The following is a 15,826-nucleotide window of genomic DNA, read 5'->3' as shown; positions in this document are numbered from 1 at the left end:
GGGACGAAGTGTCTGTCTCCCTGGGAAGTGCTTCTGGTGCAGAAGTTGGTATGGTCTCTAAATCTGCTCCCCAGCAGCTATGTAGAATCTTACTACATTTTCTGTCTTGCTGCTGTTCATGAGGAAGGGGCAGAGTTTTCCCCATCACTTTCTGTTAGCTCTGAAGTTCACAGTGGTTCTGGAGAACCCCCTTCCTATACTAGAAATGCCACAGCATCGAGCAAGCCAACTTGGTGGCTGGCTTTTGCTCCTCCTCTGAAGTTCGAGCGCAGAGCTGGGGCTCTGGCTTCAAACACCAGCGTGGCTGCGGTTGTGCTGTGGCTGATGGGCCCTGCAGCCATTAATGAGCTCACAGGAGCGCTGCTCTCTCCTCCGCAACGCTGTGACTCACGTCTGACCGCGGAGAGGAGCAGCTGCAGCCTCCAGGAGAGCCCATAATGAGGCCAGGATCTCCAGCACGGGGCCTGCTTTCTGTCAGCTCTTGGAGGAGACCGTGGGTAATTACCTCTCCTGTCTGCTCTTCTCCGCTGCCGGCTTCGCTTCAGGTTCAAACGCTGGCTGACAGGGAGAAGGGCTTTTAGATACATAATTTAAAATTCTGATGGCATGTTGTCAGGTCAACATGCTGCAACATGGGAAGAGATTTTACATCATAAGGACTCCGGTGTCACTCTTGGCTACGTTGCTCGTCTGGCACATTTCTGCCTGTTTGAAGAGTACGTGGTGGGCGGATTTCTGGCTTCCTTGGGTTTCCCTGCTGGGGGGTTTTAGCCGTGCGTTGCCTCTTCTCTGCAGGCCTTCGAGGTCAGTGGTCGTCCCCTCAGTCGGGTGTCACACTGGGGATCAAGCAGGCTGCTCGGGTTTATTTAACCCCTTGCACGTGGGGAGCGCACCTTGGTTGTAGGGATGGGTTTGCTGGGTGGAAGGAGGAGACAGGCCGTGGGTCTGAGCCTCGGTGACAGGGCTTTGGGGACAGCGCTGTGGTGAGGCTTAGCGGGGACTGTCTCCTGGAGGCCTGTGAGGAGGCAGTCTGTAGAGTCCTTGCCCTCTGAGGCTGCAGGATCCTCTCAGGAATGGGGTAGCCGTGGTCGGCTGAGGTCTCCTGCGTGTTTTCCATGTGGTACAAGGCCCTGCCCACGATGGCGGTGGGGCAGTGTGGGGAACAGGCACGGTGGTCGGTCCCTTCAGGTGGTCGGCGCTGAGGCACCAGCGGCCTGCTGGCGTGACTCGGCAGGTAGGCCTGGATTTTAGCCATGTTCCTGCGCCTCCTATCAGCTGCCTTTGCTGTTAAAGGCCAAGATACTGTAGTTACCTCCTGTGTGTGTGTGCACGCATGTCTATAAAAGTATACAGGCATATTTCAGTAACAGAAGGTGTTCCTGGTTTCTCCTTTCTCCTCTCCCCACCGTCTGAGGCCTCAACGCGTGGCTCAGCCACCAGGCTCTCGTCTCGCTCCTGTTTTTCCATGAGCCCAGGGCACGTGGCCTCATGGTACGGGTGCCGTTCCTTGCTTAGAGATGTGGTGCTTGGCTTCCTGGCTATGTGGGTTGGGGCTGATGGTACAATGTCCTGTAGCTCCCTGGCACTGGGATAGAAGGTCGCCGTCTTCTGTTTTTGGAGGCCGGGCCTGTTCTTATGAACTCAACAGAAAAGCCTTTCATTACAGCTGACCTAAATACTGTAAGAAGATATTTTGTAAGGGTTCAATATGATCTTTTACCAGTTTGTGTGCACAATCTTGGCTTAAATAGGTTTAAATCTGTGCTTTAATTGGCCCCTGCGTCTCCAGTCTGTTCTTTGAGAGCCAGCTGATGTACGCTTTGCTGTGCAAAGGAGCATCCAGTGGGAAGGGCATTACCTGGCCATCAGAGGGAAGGATCTAGGCATAATGTCTTCACCTGCCGTTGGTAGGACTGACGAATATCTGCTGTGCAAGGACACTTCTCATATACTGCATTTTGCTCTCCCAAAGCCAGCACAACTGCCTGGATGCTTTGCACAACAGCCTTGCTGGAAAACAAACCTAATCAAATAGCAGGGTCTGGCCCTGATGTGGCCTGAGAAAATGTTCTTGCTCTGTGATGGTGAACCAAGGGACCTAACTTCTGAATAACGATCTCCTGTTCTTTTTTTACTGTGCTAGAAGAGAGCAGATCTAGTGTGATTCCTGCTGAGCAGACCTTGATAAAGCAATGACACAGATCTTCTGCAGAAAAGGAAGAGCCCTAGTGGAAATTGATGCAGAAGTGGCAGATGCAGGTGAGTATGTTAAGCTGGGGGAGCAGGGTGGGTCTGTGCTGCCTGTGAGCCAATGCAGGTGGGACACAAAAGGTGAGTGATGGCCTTTGCGTGCCTGAGTGCAAAGGTTCAGCTTCAGTCTTGATGTTTTTCGTTGTTTGGTGCCCACCACCTCCCCTGCCTCTGCACGGTGTGCTGGACATGCACTGCAGCATCTGCATCCAACTGCGTGCCCGTGACTGGCTTTCTAGCTGAAAGTCCAGGTTGAACACAGACATCAGACACACCTGCACTGAAGCCGGGGTGGCAGGGTGGACAGCACTGCAGGGGAAAAACATTCTCCAGCAGTAAGGTCCCCACAGCAGCCTGGATCTGGGGCTGTATTTACGAATGGGAACAGGGTGGTGTCTCTGCCTGAACTGAAGGGAGGCTGAAACCCGATTTGGAGGGGGCATCCCAGCCATAAAGCAAATGCCTCGGGTTTGGGGGTTGGTTGCATTTGATAGTGGTTTTTTTTTTTCCCTTCTTCTCCACGACTGTTACCCTTTCAGCCAGGAGATGGCTCTGGAGCACGCTGTGGAGCTGGGCACATCTCAGCGTGCAGTAGCCAAAGCGACAGGGAGAATCTGTGACCATCACCAGTTTACAATGGAAGGCAGATGGCCGTTCTTCTAGCTTCCAGACGGGATGCGTGCGTGTCCTCTGACACACATATGCAGAGGCAGCTTCGATGCATTTCCAAATGCTCCTGACACTGTGTGCTCTGATGCAACGTTTAGGAAGTGGGGAACATGCTTCTGGTGCTGGTAACATAAGCTTGGCTCAGGCTGTCCTTTGGGAGCTGGGGGCGACTCCAAACACGCGTCATACCAGATGTAGGCTGTTCTCAAGAGCTCCAGACCTGCAGAGAAAGTTGTTGTGCAAGGCAGCCGTTCTGAGCGCTCTCAGAGGGAGCTGTCTTTGTGCTTGCAACAACCCCCTGGGGAAACGTAGGACAAAAGGGGCAAAGCAAGGAAAGCCTTGACAGAAGCACAGAGGAGCATGACTGCTATCTAGGAAGGCAGTAGCAGGCCAGGCTTTGGAATCTGTGCCGAAACTTACATCTGGGGCATACAGGGCTGCTAAATCTAAAGGACTCGCTTTGTGTCATCCTTGGGCAACAGTATGCAGAGGAACACTTCATATCTGGAAAACTCTGACACTTAGTCCTCCTGTTTGTGGAGAGCAACATCACAGTAGCCCAGGGCTCTTCTCGTGGTTGAAGCCTTGGGATGCCCTGGAATCAGGGAGTCCCTGCTCTTCTGTTAACACTGTGGTGTGGCTCCTCGAAGAAGGTGACTCTGGGGGGAGAAGTTGGCAAACAAATCCACAAAACCCACGAGAGGCACACCCTCACGTATACACCCAGATGTGCCACCCTTAGATGTGCTTCTGAAGAAACTTAAAGGAATTAGCTCTGGAAACCTAACTTACTGTGCACTTTGCTGTTTCCTTGGAGCTCAGAGAGGGACCTTTGCTTGCAGAAACTGGAATTCGCTTTTTGAGGAGCAAGGAGGATAGTGAAAACCCAGCAGGCCTCAATTCTTCAAAGGACATTTAAGAAACAAGCCTAGAGCTTCCATGGACCAGAACAGAGATGTGCTCGTTTTATTTCATGGAAGCACCATTTGGACTCCATTTGGAAGATCAGGTAGGGGATGAGGAGAGAGAGGGCTGTTAGCTGAGAAGTTGCCCCATGACAGAAGGGAGAAGGGCGGTGTGGTGGGCATGGGGAGGCTCGGAAGGAAGCGTGGAAGCTTGAGACCAGGGTGTCCTGGCAACAGAGCTGTGAGCTTTCAAGGATTTTGAAGTTTCCCCTTCCCAAACCTTTTGATTCCAGTGACCTACAAATGTCAAGGCAAACACTCGCTTGCACACAAAGCAAATTCTGTCCCTGTGCTTGGCTGGGCAGGGGGGAGATAGAAGACTTTAGGGATGTGTTCCTGACACTCAGTTGGCCTGGTGGCTGTCCCATCCCCGCAGCGTCTCGCCAACCCATTCGGCCCTAAGTGTGGCAGTTCGTGGCTCTCAGCGTGCTGCAGCCTCTGCTTACGTGTGGGATGCTTTTGGTGCTCTGTGTGTGTGCCACCAAGGGCTCGTCTCCTCTGACAATGGTGCTGGGTCAGGACAGTGCCTTGGGGGAGCTGCCTTTGCTGACTGAACAGTTGCTTGCTCAGACGGGGACAAGTTGTGCTCAGCATCGCTGTCAGCTGGTTGCGGGGAGCCCTGAGGTTTGGCATCGGCGTCCTTATTGCCAGCTGCAGTGTTAGGCTGCTGCAATTAGCGGCTGATTTGTGTGCGCGCCCTGGTCAGGGCAACGGCCAGAAGTCATTGGGTCTGTGTTAGGTGGCTGTCATCAGAAAAACACAACGCAGTCCCTCGGACGAGATGCATGAATTTGCCTGGACTTCTGGAAGTGACAACCTGTAGCAAGCAGAGGAGGGCAGAGCACACTCGCTTAAAGCACGCTCTTATGGAAATGTATAAATGCAGATCCAGTGCCGCTACTGAAGCAGTTGTAGCCTTGCGTGCTGGTTCAGGGCTTGTCGCACTGCACACAGACGGTCCTGCCCAGGAGAACATCTGACAAAGCTTTGTCTCTCTATCTCCAGTGCCCCAGCTGTGCCGTTGGCAGTGCAGGCCAGACATTCGGTGCCCTTTCCAATGGCTGGGATTTGACGGGAGCCTTGCACCGGCTTTGTGGGCTCGGAGATAAGTCCTGTTGACCCGCAGGAGTCTGCGGGAGGACCGAGGACTGCAGCTGAACCTCAGCCTCCTCTGCCGATCGCCCGTCTGCAGCCAGCCTCGCCTGGCTGGGAGCCAGCGGCTGCGAATGGGCCCCGCTGTGAGACACTGATTGTTCTTCATACCCTATTTATGGAGGCGAGAGTTGAAGGAAGAGCAAGAGTAAGGGTTTTAATTCAACTCCGCGCTCTCCGCTGTCTACTGGCTTGCAGTATGCCACCGGTGCCCAGAGTAGAGTGGAGAAAGAGGTTTTTTTTCAGCACCGCTGCTCACGGTCTTCAGTCTGGAAGAAGACTCTGTTGTTTTGTTTTTCGTTGTGGTCTGTAGGGTACGACCCACCTCTGCGGTCTGAGAACTTGCAGGTATTGAACTTCAATCCAAACTTGCTGCCGCATTTCAAAGTGCGCAGTGAAGCCTGTCAGAGCTAGAGAGAAAGGGAAGAGATTCCCCAAGCTCCAGGTGAGGTGCAACTGTAATTCAGCCTGGGTTGCTGGATGCAGCGTCCGCTGTGGGCTGTTGGAGGAATACACGCTCTGCTAGGGTTAAATGCTTACATGAAATCAATAGAAGTTTTATGGCCACCACGTGACTTCAGCTGGAACTCTGCCACCCGTAATAGAAGCTGTGTTAGGTCTCCCCCCTCCAACTACAGGACAGATATATTAGTCTAGACAACTGAGAAATAGTGGTATACTGGGAGGCTGCGTTTTCATTATGTAAATGGAGCTCTACAGAAGGATTAATTGATTATTCAGTTACTGTGGATCTGTCTTGGATGTCCTGGCAAGATGAGAGAACCTGATGGAAGCTCTCCAGTGATGCTATGTGGTAGTACAAAGGAGTCCTTGAGCATCGCCTACTCCCCTCCAGACAAAGCACAGCACGTTCACGTCACTCGCCCTACGAGGGGCCTTGCATCCCAGAGTGGTGGGGGGGGTTTTGTGCTTTGTGCATGGTCCGTGTGCTGGTGAGGCCAAAAGACTTGCAAGGGATAGCCAGAAGACAACCTGCTTCAGCCTACAGCAGTGCTGTTTGGAGGGCTGCTTACCTGTTGATGGATGTTGCTGATGGCCCCTGGAGACCATCCAGAGGGTCCACGAGGTGCGTTGCTGCGAGTGCTGGGAGCTGGGTGAGATGAATCCACTTGTGGACGCTGGATTCTAGCTGGAAAGCAAGCACAGTGTTACCTCAGCACTGCAGGGGAATGATAGAGAAGCAAAGAGGGGCAATGTTTTGAAGAGAGATGTTGGGGAAAGGAGGGGACCACAATGTGGACAGGCCTGGAGATGTATTTCATGGACAACCCAAGAGCCCTTGAGAGAAATTAGAGTGGAGAATTTGATGCTGCAGGTGAATGTAGAACCATTTAGGTATCCAGGTCACTGTCCATGGCCAGCTGCGTTCAGCAGGGATCAGGTGCTGAGTGAACGATGCCGTTCTCTTGCTCTCCCTTCTGTGCTCAGCATTTCGAGGCAAAGAAAGGGGTGGCTTTCCTGTACTCGTGCTGAAGGTCTCCACTGCTTTCTGCACCAGACAGGGTGTTGAGGTGGGGGCAGCTCAGCAGCACCTCTGCTCCCTCCTTGATGTGCTGGAGGGCGTAGAGTGTTTTTGTAGGTAAGCAAGCAGGGCTGCCACATCTTTATAACTAGATATGTCCCTTCTGGCCAGGATAAGACGTTATAACAAAGCGAGTATTAACCGACTCGGAAATACCTGTAGTGTCCTCCACAACGATGAGAAATGGATCTGCACAGTCTGTTGGACTCGGGTTGCTGGAGGAGGAAAGGCCAGCTGTGGTGAGATGGATGCGTTCACTTTCTGCTGTCCTGTTGCATGGCACATAATTGCTTTATGGTCCTCTGTTGTTCCAGAACCGTTTTGATACCTCTGCCCAGATCAAATTTTGAGAAGAACATTTTAAAACAGATCATAGCCTTTGGCCTGAAATTCATCACCTGTGGAAACTTTTACAAACAACCCTGACATCTGGAGAGTGGGTGGGGAAAAGCTGCGATATTGGCCAAATGAAAATTTAGATTCTTTTTCAAGTGGGTAAATGCAGTTGCTGGAACAAAGTGTCTCTTGATTTGAGTGGGAAACAACCCTGAGTTGTTCTAGTGTTGAAAGTACGGCGTTTTCAGTTTTTTCTTTGCCTTGGAAGGCCTGATTATGCTGGTGAAAGAGGAAAACTTGCCTCTAATTCCATGCCTGTAAAATGGGAAAAACACCATCCAGCACAGCTCCTGGAAAGTTTGCAGACTGTTTTGTGGTCCTGCTGGGAACAGGGCAAGGAACTATCTGGAGGGCAAAATAAAGGCCAGAAGTGATGAGATGCTCAATTTTCTGTGTGAGGAGAATAATCTGTGGTCAGCTGCCCCTCTTATCACGGCTGATAGAATTACGCTAGACCACTGTCATGATAGATGTTAGGGTGGCTTTTTAGATGTTGAAGCCAGCTGAAGAGACAGGAGAGATCCTCTGATCGTTACACCGGCAGGTGTCTGGGTCAGGGCTTCCACTGCAGGTGGAATTTACATAATTTATTTTATCTCCTGAGGCTTTGTTCGGTGTTGGCTACGTAAAGGCAGTTCAGCACAGGCTCTCTGCTGGCATGCCTTGTGCTTCCCTAGCTCTGGGCTTTTTCTGACATGGCCCGGCACTGGGGATTTAAATGCAGTGCAAAACTTTGCAGACGTGAGGGTTTGCTTGCAAGACACGGATGCATTTCCACATCCTGTCTCGTGGATTCCCGAACAAAGATGTTTACAGGAGGGGAAAAAAAAGCGCTAATGCTGTACTAGGAGGGGGGAAAGTATAATGTATTCTTAAAATGTTTATATGTCAGCAAAATGCCTGCAAACCATTCAATAGATTAATCCTGTAGCTGGCCTAAAAGGAATGGATTTCTAGCCATAACTGAGATTGGGAAAAATTGATTTCCATGTTCTCGTTGACTGAATAAGATAAAAACAACTGCGTTGGTGCTCATTACCTGGCCAAGTATTCAGATCCCTGCTGCGGAGCTGCAGTCGGTTTGAATACTAGACCAGTGCAGCCCAAGGCTGATGAAAAGGGGCTTTTCAGGAACCAAATCTTAAACCTTTCTCCTGCTGGAAATGGGACCGGCAGCAGAGCGCAGCTGCTAAAATACCTCGTGGCTTTGTATAGATGTCTGGCCAGGTGCTTTGGTCTTTCAGCCAGAACTACCAAGGCACTTCTGATAATCAAAAATGTGAGTGGGGAAAGGTCCTGGGCTAATTTTTCTACTTCAGAGAGCTGCTGCTAGAGATGATGCATGCCTTGCCACCTGGAGTCTGGCTATTAATTCAAGCTCTTGAACAATGTCTTAAACTCTTTGGGATAACTACTGCTCCTTGGCACTCAAAGCCGTCCATCACAGTTGGATTTGGAAGAGGGAAATGGTGGTTGGCCAGCTCAGCTGGTGGAAGTCCTTACGCTGTGCTTAGGTGGTATAGAGCTTGTATCATCCAGGGGACTTCTCTGAAGTTATTTCCTCTAGATATACAAATCTCACTTCAAAAAGAAGCAATTTAAGGTACGTGCTCAGGTACCTATTCGGGGAGAATATTTGCAATTTCAGTGCTAAGCAGCTCTTAACAGGGGGAATAATGAGCTCATGTCGTGTTTTGGGTTGGAAAGGCTTGTTGCTTTCCCAGCCTCTGACAAAAGTCCCCAAAAAAGATGGGAGAAAATGTGCTGGCCTGGTCTTCCCCAAGTTCTTCCAGGCTGGCTGGGCTGTCCTCTCCCACTGGGCGCTGCGTAGGAGAGCTGACTGGCCCAGGGCAGGACGTGGACAGCTGTGACACCAGGGTGGCTCTGGCTCGGCAGCATGCAGCCGGTGTCATGGTGTGAAGGAACTCCTGTACTCACACGTGCAGAGCCCTTCAGTTCAAGAGATGCCATCTAGGCAATACTTTGCATCTTATTTGTTCACAAATGAGCAGTAAACAGGGGTTTTGCACTTACGCCTAGCGTCCAGTGTGCCAGTTTTGATTGATTGAACTATAGGCATGACCAGGGAGTAGGACTGTTCAGCATGGCCTAATCAGTTTCTCATTTCTATCTTGTTTTAAGTACAGCTGGAACTGTCTGTGAAAATCAGCCCAACCATCTCTTCAAACACTTGGGACCAAGGGCGATCTTCTAGGCTTCATTATTACACCATTTCAGGAGCCTTCCTTTCCCCTGGGGCTGGCTCTGCTCGGAGCGCTCTCGGAAGCAGGAGAGGTAAGCAATACAAACTCAATTTGAGGTCTGGCGAATCCAGACAAATGCCTCTCAGATCCCCTGTTCCTTGTGCTGTGGATTAGCCCATGTGAAATGGTAAATCCCTGTCCTAAAATTCCTCAGGCAAACTGGGATTCGTGGCAGTTGTTGACTGACTGCAAACAGATCACATGATAACTCTCCATATTATTGACATAACTCTAAAAATACGCTGCAAAAGTGTAAATAATAAATGTGTAGTATCTGCACTGGAGCAAGTAAACACCGCCTGATGTTGTCTGATATTTCGCTGGCAAGGTGTCCTCAGCGATGCTCCAGCAGAATAATTTTCCAAACGAGTGGCTTGCGTGACAGGTGGATGTGCTGAGCTAATGCAGCCACTGGATCCGGGAGAGGAGGTGCGTGGGGCCGGCGTGGTTTTGTGCTGGAGACGGCAGCGAGCAGGGTGCCGCGGGTCCCCTCCTGCCGGCTCGCAGCGGCTCTGCGGGGAGGTGTGAGAAAGCGCCTGGCAAGCGCGCCCCGGGCTCGCCGACACGGGTGTGTTGCTAAAAGCTTTTTTCCTGTGCGGAGGGGATATATCCGCTTCTGACGCTGAATGACACGCTGATTAATAATTCACGCCGCCAGTATCGACTGGCGGGAGCTAATCCGAGAACACCTCAGCGAAAGCCGTTTGTGCCTTTGCCCTGGGCGAAGAAGCTGCCTTCCTGCCCAGGTGCTGGGGTCAGAAGACTGTCTCCTGCCGGCGAGGTGGCTGCTGGTACGTAGCCAAATCCTTCCAGACCGGCAAGCCTACCAGCCAAGACTGTGCTCCTTGTTACCCAGAGCGTGCTCCGTTCTGCTGCTTTCGGGGGTGTCTCCAGGTGGCTGGAGCCCCAGGCTGCTAAAGAGCAGCTTCTGCTGCAGTTCATAACAGCTGGACTTGTGTGCCTGCTGTCCCAGAGATGCTGGGACTTGAAATCCTCCTGTGACAGGATGCTCTCTGGAGTCAAATGTTGGTTGTGTCTGATCCTCTGCAGTCACTGTTCTGGCATATTGCTTTGTGTAGGCACTACCTACAGTCTTCCCGGGGGTTGTGAGGTAGGAGAGCAGAGGTCTTCCTTCCTTGACCATGCGGAGACAACAGAAAGTCTGAAATTTCCTTGGCGTCTGAACACTCTGGGGTTGTACAATAACAGTCTGGGATGCCTGCATTCATGGGTGGCAGACAGAGAACAGTGATGTGTCCAGGAATCCTTGGGAAACAGTAGAGCCCCCCTACCCAAATCTGCCTTTCCCTTCTCCTTGTCCTGGCGCAACATTGCAGTGACTTTTCCAATTAAGATGTAAAGGGAGCTGATGGAGTTCTGCAAGCATTAGGCTCTGTAGCACTGTTAACAAGAACAGGGATGTTAACCTTGGATCCCTGCCCAAATTGAAATGGATATAATCTCTAAATGGCTAATACCAAAATGAAATCCACTTACAAGGGAATGTTTGTTCCTTTCTTCCCTGCAGCGCTGATGTGTTGAGCACAGAGGGGACAGCAAGCTGTGGGTGGATGAATTTTATCTCGGCTGGATGAAGTGTCTGGGTGCCACTGCCCCTGGAACAGGGTCATGCTGCCATCCAGCTCCGTGGGACAGGGCACCAGGCTGGAGGAAGGCTTCAGAGCGCTTGGCTCAGAGGTGGTGTTCCTCTGCCTGCCCTGGCCTGGGGGAAGTGGCTGCTTTCCTGGGGGCTGTGGTTAAAAGGAGCCTAGGGGACTACCCACCATGAGGAAAGGCTGTGAGCCAGGAGTTTGGGGAAGGCCAGTGCCTCAGTGCAGCTTTACTTCCCTCCTGTGCATTGAGGTTGGGTTGCTCCATCACCCGGGGACGTGTGGTGGCATAGTTTGGAGATGCAGAGCTGCGATTCATCGTGTCTTAATGTCTGGGTAAAGTCTGTGCCTGTGTCAAACGCTTGTGTGGGCTGTGGTCCTGTGAAAAGGAGCCTTAGGGGTGCTGTGGCAGATGTTAGCCACTGGGCCACTGAAAGAACATGGCTTGGGGGTGATAGAGGCACAGGGCTCCTTTAGAGGCTCCTGAGAGGGTGAGCAGGACGAAGGGGCTGAGCAGCACTGGGGCACTTCGAATGAGCCCGGATGAGGTCTCACCCCCATGGTCACACTCGGGGGAGGCAGGAGAAGTCAGGACAGCAGGCATTTCCGTGCCACAGTGCTGCCACGTGCAGCAGGCACGGGGTGGTAAGTGAACACAGCGCCGTGCAGCTTGTGTGCATGTGTGTGATGCGGCAGAACAAGCTGGGCGTCTGCACCAGCACCGCAAACACCCCCTGCTGGGCTCCGGGGGCTGGCTGCGTGCCGGGGCAGTGCAGGATCTCGCCGCCGTGGCCGTCCAGCAGGACCACACCAAAGCCTGGGAAGATGCTTGCAACTTCAGCGTCTGCAAACACTTGCTCTAGCTAATGCAAATGTTGCTTCGGAGATGCTGAGAGGTTTTTTTTTTTCCCCCCTCTTAAAAAGAGCATATGTTCTCACTACTAACAAGCAGGTTTGCGAAGAGTCTATTTTTAAGATGATTACAGGGTATCAGTAGCTGTTCCAGTGTCAACTGTCGGTTTTGTTTCCTTGTCGGCAGTAAACTGTTGGCAGGTTTGTGCACCAGAGGTTTACTCCTTCCCAGCTGTAATTGCACAGCACAGAAATTATCACTTGCTCTGTGCCTGCCTCTGCTGCTTTCTCCCTCTGAGCCTGCTGTTCACAAGCAGCTCCTCCACATGCTTTCTACCCGGCGAAGAGCTGTGTCGTGGCATCTCCTGCTGGCAAAAGGCAAGGCCTGGGTAGCTCTAACAGCAGAGATGAGAGGAGATGTGGCTTTATAACACACATGTACTCCATGGAGGTGCCTTCCACGTTGTTCCACAGGGAAGGAGCCCAGTTCCTCTAGAACCCAGCTCCTCTCCCGGTAAGCTGAGCAAAAAGGGTGGTTTTTTTGCAGGCAGGCAGTTTTCCCCCCGTGTGTCCGTGCCTATAACCAGCCCCAGCTGGGATCTTTGGGGTGGCTGCTGTCCTCGAGCTGGTGTCAGGCTGTGCGTGTACCCGGCAAATAGCTCAGTTGTTCCGTGCCCTGGATCCCCGTTTGACTGGCAGGGCAAACAGCACGGTCAGCTTCTGCAAGGCTTTTCTCCACACGGCCGCAGAGAATTTGAAGTCCTCTGAAGTGCTTTTGTGAAAGAGGCTCTGAAGTGCTGCTGCTGCAGCAAAAGCTCCTTGTTGCAGGGCGCTGAGCGTTAACTCGCGCCATGCCCTTCGTCCTGCTGCCACTGCTGGACCTGCAGTGACTTATGGGGGAGGAAACAAATAGGATCCTTGATTGAGAATTAAGGAAATCGCACTGTAAACGTTTGCATCCTTTTTTTTTTTTTAAGAGTCTAAATAAACCCATGATTTGTGACGGCAGTCCTGCACACAAAGAGGTGACAAAGGAGCGCAGTGGCGGTGTGAAGCATCAGCCACTGGGAGGATGGCTCAGAAGTCCCGTTCCTTACCCCGCAGGACATGTCTGGTAGGAAACGGCCACTTGGAGCACACTTGCTCCTTTTCCCTTGACACGGTGGGCGGCCATCACTGCGACAAGGGTGCGAGGCCTGCTCCCTGTCCTTGGCACACCTCTGCCTTCAGACTCAGCCTCCTCCCCCCTTGTCCCCCACGCCGAAAGTTTCCGAGTGCCACGGAAGCGATGGGAGAGAAACAATTGTTGTGTTTCCCAGGCTGACACCTCCCGCTGAGCAGCCTTCCCTGCAGGAACGGCAGTCCTCTCGCGTTACTCTGGGGACACGATGCCTCGGTGCTGATGGGACCAGACAGGATCCGTCACTGTGCTGATGTGTCTCCTCCACAAAATATCCTAAATGACACCAGTGTCTGAGAAACAAGGAACAAAGAGCAAACAAACAAAAAATATCTGCTCCGTTTGCTTCCCTCCAGTCATCTCTGTCAGCCAAATCTGGAGAGGGAACTGTGTGTGGGCTTCGGCTGAGGAAAAGGGCTTGGGTTTGGGGATTCTGCTGGGGTTGTGAAATGGGTTGGCTTTTTTCACATGGGACCAAGCAGCCTCGTGGGCCAGAACATTGCTTTGGCTGGACTGTGTGTATGCATTGATCTGTGCTTGTTGTTAGAGTACAGGATCCTCTGGTGCCATAGTGAGTCCCTTGTGGTGGGACACAGGAGACTGGGTGTGGGGCTCAGTATTTTTCATGCTACAGCATATGGCCACAGAAGAAAAGTCCTCAGAAAGACTTTGCCAAGGTCGTGTGAGTCTGTCTCTGTGCCCCAAGGCAAGATCAACTCTACCTATGTCGTTTCTGCACTAATCTGTTTTCAAAGACCCTTAGGGATAGAGGTTATTCAACCTCTTCCTGGGCTTCTAACAAGAAAAACAGAACAGGCAAGAATGTGGCTTCCTCCCCCCTCGATGTCTGACCTAAATCTTCCTTGCCTCAGTATTTACCCTGCCGTTGATGTTCTCTGTGAGAAAACCATTCCCTTCCTGTTCCTAGCAGCCTGTTTGAAGGTTGCTGCAGTGTCTCGCCTCGCTGCTGCTCTTGGATCAATGAAAACCCACTGGGATGGCTGTGCTCCTGTGCAACACGTCCAACAGATGTGTCACCGCTGGGCTTGCTCTTTCCAAACGTCCATTTTTGTCTCTAAACAGGGCGTCCAGAACAACAGACTTGTGATGAAAATCAGCCCTTTACAGTAAGGTCCTGAAATGTTCTTATTTGAACAAGACTCATGGAGAGCCTTGCCCAGTTGAGGACACTGACATTAAACCTTTAAGGCCTTAGCCTTTGAGAACAGCATGTCCTGTTCAGTTGGGCACGGAGATTTCTCCCAGATGTGCCTTTTGTTTTGAAGATGGATAGCAGGATTTCCCCCTCTTTATATGGACAGCTGCTTCTATTTTCTAGCTTCAGCAGTGAAGGTGCTTTAAAGTTGGGTGGCTTAATACTCGTGAAACAGTCTAGGCTGTTCAGCTTCATGGGATTTAAGGCTGACTTTCTGGTTTTGTGTCCTGAATGTGGTAGAAAGACTCCCTTTGCTTTGCCTGGAAGCCATTTCACACTTAAACCAATCCATACTGAGAAGGTGAATTGCTGGCTTGACTCTCCCTTCGTTAAAGTTGCACCAGGTGTGAGTTGTGTGCTCTCTGACAGCCTCTTCTTGTGCGTGACAGCATTATTTTGGGACCTGCCCTGATCGCCAGGGGATTTGAGTGGCAGCACTTCGAAGTGTGGTGGAAGTACCTGTTGGTGGAGAGAAGGGAGGAGAAAGGCCAAGGCGAGCTGAGGAGCCCTGCTGCAGGAATTGGCAGTGTGTTTCGCTGAGGGAAGGAGCTTACCAGGGACAGGACAAACAGCCTACAAACCAATTATGCAGGGATAGCTACACTAAAATCCGGCAAGGTAAAGTCTTTCTAGCCTTGTAGGCCAGCCCCAGGCAAGCCATTTTTTGTGGACTTCAAAGAAGGGTTGTGAAGAACTGGCTGAGCAAAACAAAATGTATCTTAACCTGGAACATAAAACATCCAGTTCTTTAAAAGTACCCCGGTCTGAGTAGCTGAAGGCCTGGAACACAGCTTGACAAATAAATAACCTGTAGCTTTGACTAATTATGCAATAAGGCCACCGTTCCCTTCCACGGGGAGGTATGAAGCAGGTCAGAAAGTAAGCACACCAGTACGGTGATAGCAGAGCTTACAGTGAAAGCACTGGCTCTGGTCCCTGGGCAGCCCTGCTTAGGGAAGAAATACATCCACAGGCACCAGTCCTCCTGCCTGCTGCTGGGACCGCTCGCCAGCGATGACATCTCAAATATGTTTTAATAACCAGCGGCTGTTAATAAGCGCTAGCTCCTCCACCGGCTTAGATGCATCTCTTTAAGTTTAAACAGGATTAGATAAGGTAGGGAGATTATTAAATACCCAAATGAACATTAAGCAGATATATTGGAGGCTTAACAACTCTGCAGCAGATTGTTAAATTGCTCTAAATATTTCCCTGCTAGTCTGGGGGTATTTAATTAAAACAACCCCTCTAGTCCTCCGTAATGTGCCTAGCAGGCCTGCGAGCCCCGCGTAGGGCGGGACCCTAATTGGCAGCGTTACCGCAAAGCTGAGCTGTGCTCGAGGACAATTAAAAAACCAGGAGCCCCCCCTCCCCACCCCACCCCAGCAACCACCCCGAGCCCCTCTAATTAGCGTGAGAAATGACGACAAAACAACTCCGAGTGTCTCCAGTGACAGGTGCACAAATAACAAGGCTGATGAAAGATTTTGCAATTAAGATTGCGCTATGAAGATTAATGGGATATTTTCATAAACTGATGTAAGATTGCCTATAACCCAGTCGCCTTCACGTAGCTCCATCTCCTTCTGCCCAACCCCTTCCATAGCTTTTTTTTTTTCTGAGTCTTCCCCCCCTGCACAAGCTTTTCCTGGTTTGTGTGGGTTTTTGTCCCCAGCACTGTTTTCAGGTTTCTGATGTTTCTAAGCATTTTTTTTTATTTCCTTAGGCT

General features: G+C 51.3%; 1 long non-coding RNA gene across 5 annotated transcripts in view; it reads left to right on the top strand.

Moving 5' to 3' along the window:
- The window catches only part of LOC121074093, a 49,518-nt gene extending 40,000 nt beyond the window's left edge, over positions 1–9,518 (top strand). For 4 of the 5 annotated variants that reach the window (XR_005822112.1, XR_005822115.1, XR_005822111.1 and 1 more), the window contains 2 exons: positions 2,144–2,259; positions 9,123–9,518. This is a non-coding gene — a long non-coding RNA (uncharacterized LOC121074093). The remainder of the gene's footprint in view (positions 1–2,143; positions 2,260–9,122) is intronic. The other variant, XR_005822113.1, reaches the window with a different exon arrangement.
- The last annotated feature ends 6,308 nt before the right edge of the window (positions 9,519–15,826 follow it).

Source organism: Cygnus olor, chromosome 8 (genome assembly GCF_009769625.2).
Source record: "Cygnus olor isolate bCygOlo1 chromosome 8, bCygOlo1.pri.v2, whole genome shotgun sequence".
Lineage (NCBI taxonomy): Eukaryota > Metazoa > Chordata > Aves > Anseriformes > Anatidae > Cygnus > Cygnus olor.
This window is presented reverse-complemented; position numbering and strand designations above follow the sequence as displayed.